The 7,500-nt window shown below is 43.1% G+C and overlaps 1 protein-coding gene across 1 annotated transcript in view; it reads left to right on the top strand.

Annotated features, from left to right (window-relative positions):
- cntfr (ciliary neurotrophic factor receptor) overlaps positions 1-7,500 on the top strand; it is a gene marked incomplete at its 3' end in the record, with an annotated part of 375,721 nt that overhangs the window by 207,893 nt on the left and 160,328 nt on the right. The gene's annotated exons all lie outside the window — the stretch shown is intronic.

Here is a 7,500-nt window from a genome sequence, read left to right as displayed (position 1 = left end):
AAAGAGAAGAACACACTAGAGCAAGAGTGAGATTTTTTAACAAGCTTGTTTTAAAGGATGGGAACTGGGCTGTACTCCACGCTCGAGGGCCTCTATTAAAGTGAGGGGCTACAGAGGGGACTTAGCTAGGCCCGGGGCTGTGTTCACGCCAGGACTGGGATCATAGAATGACCCGGGCATTTTTGGCATAGACTGTTCCCCTAACACATCCACAGACCACCTTCACGCTATATCTTGACTAGCTAAATCCACTATGGATTGAACAATGGGCCTTCCCGTGTAATTTGTGGGCCAATCCACAAGAAAACGACAACAGCAACAGTGACGGCCCGTGAGGACTGTTGGCCCACCGGGAAAATGCCCTGTGTGCCAGATTACCAGTCCAGCCCTTTAGCTGTTTTCACGCTCCACTGTGAACCTGGAGCTCAGTCAAGATGGCCTCATATCTCCCTGTGACACCACTATGCATCCAACTCATATCAGGGCCGGTTACAGCTTTGGTGACCCGACCAGCTCTGTCCCAACCCAATGAGGACCCAGTTCTGGGCAAGGGCGCCGGAACTCTGTCCCAACCCAATGAGGACCCAGTTCTGGGCAAGGGTTAGGAACGAGTTTTAAAGTCGTTGTGCATTTTTTTTCTTCATCTTATATTTCTTAGCAATATTACAGATGCTGGAATCGACTCATTTGTCTGCAGTCAAAGTTGAGAAAGCCTCATTTGGAAAGCCCAAAAATGCACCCCCTTTCTGGCACCTATGATTCTGGGCCCTCTGTCTTCCTGGGCCTTGGACCACTGCACCTGTTGCCGTAACCCCCTAACCACCCCTACCACCCCCCCAACAACCCATCCCTGTGGGCTCCCCTGATCCAAATCACAGCCTAGTCAGAACCAGAACCACTCCTCCTTTACATTTTACGATGCCACTGAACTATGACGCTGGAGCTGGGCCAGAGGCAGAGACTCAGATGGGCCTATACTGTAGCACAAAACACATATGGATTGATGATGTTTATTACCAAAGCTGTCAATCAGACTCATAAAGCCTTCATACTATGTGGTGTGGTGTGTGTGGGATAGACAAGAGGGTGTGGACACGCTGGACACAGGCTCCGGCCAGGCCAGCCAATTACACCTGTGGCTATTCTGTGGATGATAGTTTGACACTGCGGTCAACACAATGCAACTCATCCATTGCACACCATTTTTGTATTTTAGGGCCTTTTCAGTTCCCATATTGGGTTGGCCCATATTGTAATCCCTCAAAAGATTGGTGGTAGGGGCTGTGCAGTCAGTGTTGCCACAAAAAATATCTGCCAAAGTTGCTATTGGCTATACGCTGAAAAGTCGTTAGAAGACGTCATGACGTTACATAATGACATCACACGATACACTGATCTCTGGAAAAACGTGCCCAGATGCAGTGGTGTAGTCTACGTAGAACGCGAGTATAGGGAGTATACCCACTTCTAAATTTGAGGGATTTCAGTATACCCACTTAAAATTGATTGATCCATTACTTTGAATAGCACAAATATATACAGTAAACCCACTTCAAAAAATGCTCAAATATACAGTATATCCACCACAAACAAAGTAGACTACACCACTGCCCACATGCCTGCGTTCATAATACAGATGGGCAGTACTAGCTGCTTTTGGAGATAATCTGCAGCCCTGCTTGACCATGGGAAGCGCTTCTGACAGCAGCCCAAAGTTACAATGATGTTGAAAAACAATGATTTTGCCACTGAAAAGCTGTGTTTTTAAAAGTCGCCGGGGACGGCAAAAACTCCCTAAATCTAGCTACAAAGTCACTGAATTGGCAACACTGTGTGCAGTATAGGGGTCAGACCATAGCTGTGTCCAAAATGAGACACTTCCCTGCTTTCATTCAGTGAAACCCACAGTCTAAGAAGCTAGCATAGTTGCCACCACTTCAATTCCACTTTGATGGGGGTATGAATATCTCAATTACTGGGGGAAAAAAGCTTTCATTTGGACGGCCGTACAAGACAGGAGGTATAGAATAAGGGTACCATGACGGTAACGTGATTCTGTGGCTCGCTCCTTTTAGTATGGATGCTAATGACACAAAAGGCTGACTTGATAATGATAGGACGGAGAGTACCCGTAGGGAAACTGGGGGAACTGTCTTCAAAATTGGACAAAATTACATTACATTACATTGCATTTGGCAGACGCTTTTTTTTAACCAAAGCGACTTACAATCGAGGACATAATCATAGCTGGCAAAATGAAGGTATGACTTTCAAAGGAAATATTTCATGCATTTTACCTAACACTCGGAAACTACTCGTACAGCTTTGATGCCCAGCCACCATCAAATGCCACCTCTTCAAAGGCTACATGCATTTCCAGTAGGGCCTATTCAACACAGTCTTGAACTGTCTCATAAAAAAGGAAAGGGAAGATTGTGCCATAATTTCCACAAGTCAAAGGGACAGGGAGTCTACCCAAGCTTAGATCATAGGCCAGGTAGTATTAAAATACAATAAACATACTGTACCCCCCCTCATACACACCCCCGACTCTGTATGTGATGACGGGAAAAAAGAGTAGAGTAGAGTAGAGTAGAGTAACTTTATTAATCCCCAGGGGGATATTCAGGTATCCAGTAGCTTACAAGTTACATAAATACACAAATAAACGAATGCCCACATGGACATTTCAAGACACAAATAACACAGGAATAGTCAGGGAGGGGAAAATAAAAATAAAAATAGTAAAGATAAAGAATGTGAAAAAGTAATATGTAAAAAATGTAAAAAGGTAATTGTGCAAAAAGACATTCTGTGAGTTGGGATAGACCATGTGCAGAAAACATACTCTGTCAGTTAAGGTAGACAGTCTTAACCCTTGTGTTGTGTTCGAAAGCTGCATACACTTGTGGTGTTCGGGTCATTTTTGACCCGTGATAGCAAAACTCAGCCATAAAATACCTAAATACACTAGTTCTCATCAAATATTGTTTTTCATCTCATAGCTAACTTGGTATGTATTCATATCCATGGAAATACTAGTTTATTTATTAACCTTTTTGACTTAACAGGTCTTTTATCTTACATTATGCAAATCGTTTTTGATGACCAAAACTATCAAAACCTGTATAAATTCACTATTAATACTTCCTAAAGTGATACAATTAGTGATTATGTTGTCCATGTATTACAGCTGATATGGGAGTACAACAATACCTAAATTTCTTTTATTAGTTTTTCTCTAATATTAGAAAATATCATCAAAATTGACATTTGTGGTGTTCAGGTCCAAACCAACCCAAAGAGATTTATAGCAAGATGAAGTCCAAATGTCAACTAAAAAACAAATATACTTTAGATGGTGTCAAGCATTTGTGGTGGTAAACAAGTGAGTTTTACAAAACAAGTGTATCCTATCAAAAGCCAAGCATGGTAGTGGGACTGACATGGTTTGGGGATGCATGGATGCTGTCAACATTGGTAATCTGAAATACGCCTAAAAGAAACATGCATGTCAACATGCACTGTGACTACTGAAGCAGATCATGATATTCTCCATAGGATTGCATTCAAATCTCACACCAATGTATTTAAGCCAGATGCAGACTCAAAATGTTAAAATTCAATGCGAAGAAAGGTTGAAACGTACACTGATGACCTCCCTTTTCATTTCGTTTCATTTCGAGACGATTCGAGCAAACACAGCCCCTTCTCTACCGGACTTTCATCTGGGGTGTACTCACTTTTGTGAGTACATGTTCAAACATTAATGGCTGTATTTTGTTTTTTTCTGAGTGAACAAGAAATGTAAGCGGTTAAATATGTTGTTAAAAGGTCACTAATCATTGTGTCAAAGTGAAATTTCTGTAATGCTTTCCTATGAAAAGATATACTCACAAATCTGGAAAAACTGTGAGGGGTGTATTCACTTTCGTGATATACTGTATGCCTCACCCGTGCAAGAAGGGGGCAGAACCCCAATGGTGCCCAGAAGGGAGCCGTGCAGCAGGACGGTACTATACCCTAAATGCATTCTGCAATAAACTCCTCATGATTTTTGTCTCTTCCTTTATCAATAGTCTCTGGTAGGCTATAGCCTTTGCTTCAGTCACACTGGGCTCAACAGTGCTAATGCATTTAGCGATCCCGATGCTTATCACCAATAAAAACCTGCTGCACTGCACCGGCACCCCGCGCTGAATTAAATTACAAAACGTGGCGGAAAAGCTGGAAAGCTGTCACGGCTCTGCAATCAGTGCCCTCAGAATATCATAGCGGACACCGGCAGCCGCGCATATCAATTTCATGGCAAGAAATTACTGTGAGATGATTACTTCCGTTCGATTATCGATGGCTGCTCGTGGTTTTGTGAGGTCGGGATGCCCAGTTAATATCCATACTCTGTGATCAACTGTATTGCTAATGTTCACATGCTATGATGAAGTACCACTACACAGTGGCACTAATATCCATTGGCAATGATGTGTTTGGCAGTGGCAGTGTACTTTGATGATGGGGACAGCAGGGAAGCCGGTGTGTGTGTGTGTGTGTGTGTATCTGTGTGTGTGTGTGAGTGAATGTGTGTGAGAGTAACAACACTCTTTTTTGTGTGTTTGTGTTTGCATGCATGTGTGTGTCTATCTGTCTGTGTGTGTGTGTGACTATATTTATTCATTCTTTTTCGCATAATTGTCCTCCTGTCTTTGTCCATTTTTTTTCCTTCTCAGATTTCCTCATCTTCATTGCTCTTCGTTTGGTTCTTCCTCTTTCAACTACTCCCCCCATCTTCTGCCCCCCCCCCTTCCATACTTCCGCCCCGCAAAATGGGCTTTCTCTCTCCATTTCACTGGTTTGTTTTGCTTTCATTCTTTTTCAGCAGAATTTAATCCGCTTGCATCAGCGACAGAGTGCAGAGAAGCGAGCAAATGCAGAAAGATACAGAAATGAGAGAGAGTATAAGGAAACACCAAGGGAAAGACAGGAGAAAGAAGGCAACCAAGCAGAAAAAAAAGTGTGTGAGAGAGAGAGAGAGAGAGAGAGAGAGAGAGAGAGAGAGAGAGAGAGAGAGAGAGAGAGAGAGAGAGAGAGAGAGATAGAGAGAGGGACAGGAGGAAAGAAAGGAAAAGAAAAAGAGAGGTGTTGGTGAACGTAGACGCAGGAAATAAATATTAGAGAGAAAGAAAGAAACAAGACATAGAGATAAAGGAATAGAGAGAATAAGAAAGTAGAGAATGAGACCAACAGACAGAAATAGAAGTTGTCACACCTAAGGGGCCTGTCTGGAAATAAATGGGGTAGCAGGGCTGTGTTTCGTATGCAAGACTATTTATTACCCGCAGATTCTCAAGACGGGGGCTTGCGAAGGGACAGGGGAACCTTGGGTAAGGACAGGAGAGTGCTGGTTAGGGGCAGGCAGGGATAAGACACCTTGAATAAGGACAACAAAGTCAGCTGGGTAAAGGGGCAAGGGTCCTTGGATACGGAGAAGAGGAGAGGAAAAGGGGCATTTGGGGTCAGGATGGGGTAAGACGTGCCTCTGTAAGTACAGGAGAGTATTGGATATGGACCCTATAAGAGAGGGGAACCTTGGATAAGGAGAATGTGTGGGTTCCTGTCCTTGTAAAGTACAGAAAAGGACCAGGTGGGAGAGTATCTGCTTTAGACACAGGTGAGTTGGTTAACAGATGAACCCCTTTCTGCAGAGCCTATGTTACAACTTTACGATCACCAATTGTAATGGCTACCATGTGTCTTAATCTGTTACTTGAGGCTCTCGGTAATGTCATGGCAATGTTGTTATGATGTAGCCTATTTTCAGTAAATACTGAGTAGGTCCGCCGGCGACACCATTTGCACAGAGAGGCTATGGGCAGGGATCTTTACCTTTGTGTTGGTTGGGTGGGATAACTTCACTCTCTCCCTACCTCTACCATTCCTTTGAAATGTCACTCCCCCCCCCTCTCCACCTTTCTGCTTCCACTCACTCAGCCCTTTGTTCTGACTAATAAGTCTATAAAATGTGCTGTGCCATCCGTTAGTTTGCCTATGGGGAGTCTCTGTTAGAAGAGGTGCTGAGGCACAATGGCCCAAATGCTGGTTCTGCCAGTTCTGCAACTTGTTATTTTGCGTTCTTTGACGTTCTCTGTCCCCTGACTACCCCTTCGCTATGTCTACTAGAATGTCACTGATGAAACACAACACCCAATAGGACACCATTGGGGATTGTGCTCATTTCCTGTCACTGCTGCGCCACCTCTGAAAGTGTGTCACTGAAGCAGACAATGCATGTCTTCAGGGTATACGGTAGTGGCCATGGCCATGGCAAGGGAATGGTACATCTGGAGCAGTTTAAAGTTCTCAAGTGTTACAGTACGTAGATTCTTACGGCTCATTCACTTTGCTCTTCTCTTCAGGGATACGGATGAGGCGGATTTGTCCGGCTTGATCTCGTTTCTGTCAAGAAAAGTTAGGAGAGCATGACAACATACAGTATTAGTCCTTCCACTCCACAGAACTGTACCAGGGCAGAGCTCATTCAAATCCATGTTGGAACTTGAAAACAAAACTCTAGTCTATTACATATTATTCTGCGTGTTGTTTAGTGGTCTGTACGGTTTCCCATTTAAAGGACAAGCATAAACGCATGCACGCACACACACACGCACACGCACACACACACACACACACTTACAGAAAGGCAGACCTGAACTCATCACTTGAGACACTGAGAAAACATCAGCAGACTTTTCTTGTCTACGCACCGCTGACTTGGACTTGGACTCTTAAGATTTGTTCTGTGTGTGTGTGTGTGCGTGTGCGTGTGCGTGTGGCTGTGGCTTGCACAGATTTGTTGCTGTGTACAGTGACATTCACCTTGCAATGCTTTGTTAGCTGTCATGTCCTCAAATTACTTCGAGAAGTACTGTAGGCCTATTTAGGAAAGTGCTACTCTGTTTTTTTTAAAGTGATACACAAGCATAAAAAGTAACAAGACACTTATGTAAGTTAAGAGTAACAAAAGAACTTTGACATGTCTGTTGCTCAGCGCTTTTTAAGTGCTCAGCGTCTGCAGTTTGAGAGATGTGACAGTTCAGAAACTTAAACATGACTTCAATTTACTTTCATACACTCATGGACTACTTTTACTTTTAAGTGTTTTCTGCTTTCAAGCATTTTCATTTATCTTTTATTGTTTTGCACTTTTTCTTATTTTTGCTTTCATTTGACTTTGATGAATTCCAAACTACAAATCCACTTGTCTTGCCTTACCTTGCCTTTTTTTTCACACGCAAAAAAAAAGCCAAAAAGAATTCTGACATTTTTGGGCCATTCAAGCATTGATGTTCTTGAGTGCTTGTGTCCCTTTGCAGTGCTGCCGTAATTTCTAAACCACCAGAAAGAAAAGATTTATATTATACTTGTAGTCTTCTCTGGGCCTCTATCAAGTTCTTAGCCCCGATCTTGGAGAATGATTGTTTTGAGAGTGTATCGTAGAACATG

This window comes from Engraulis encrasicolus, chromosome 11, assembly GCF_034702125.1.
Source record: "Engraulis encrasicolus isolate BLACKSEA-1 chromosome 11, IST_EnEncr_1.0, whole genome shotgun sequence".
Classification (NCBI taxonomy): domain Eukaryota; kingdom Metazoa; phylum Chordata; class Actinopteri; order Clupeiformes; family Engraulidae; genus Engraulis; species Engraulis encrasicolus.
Note: the sequence above shows the minus strand (reverse complement) of the source record. Positions and strands in the feature narration are given on the sequence as shown.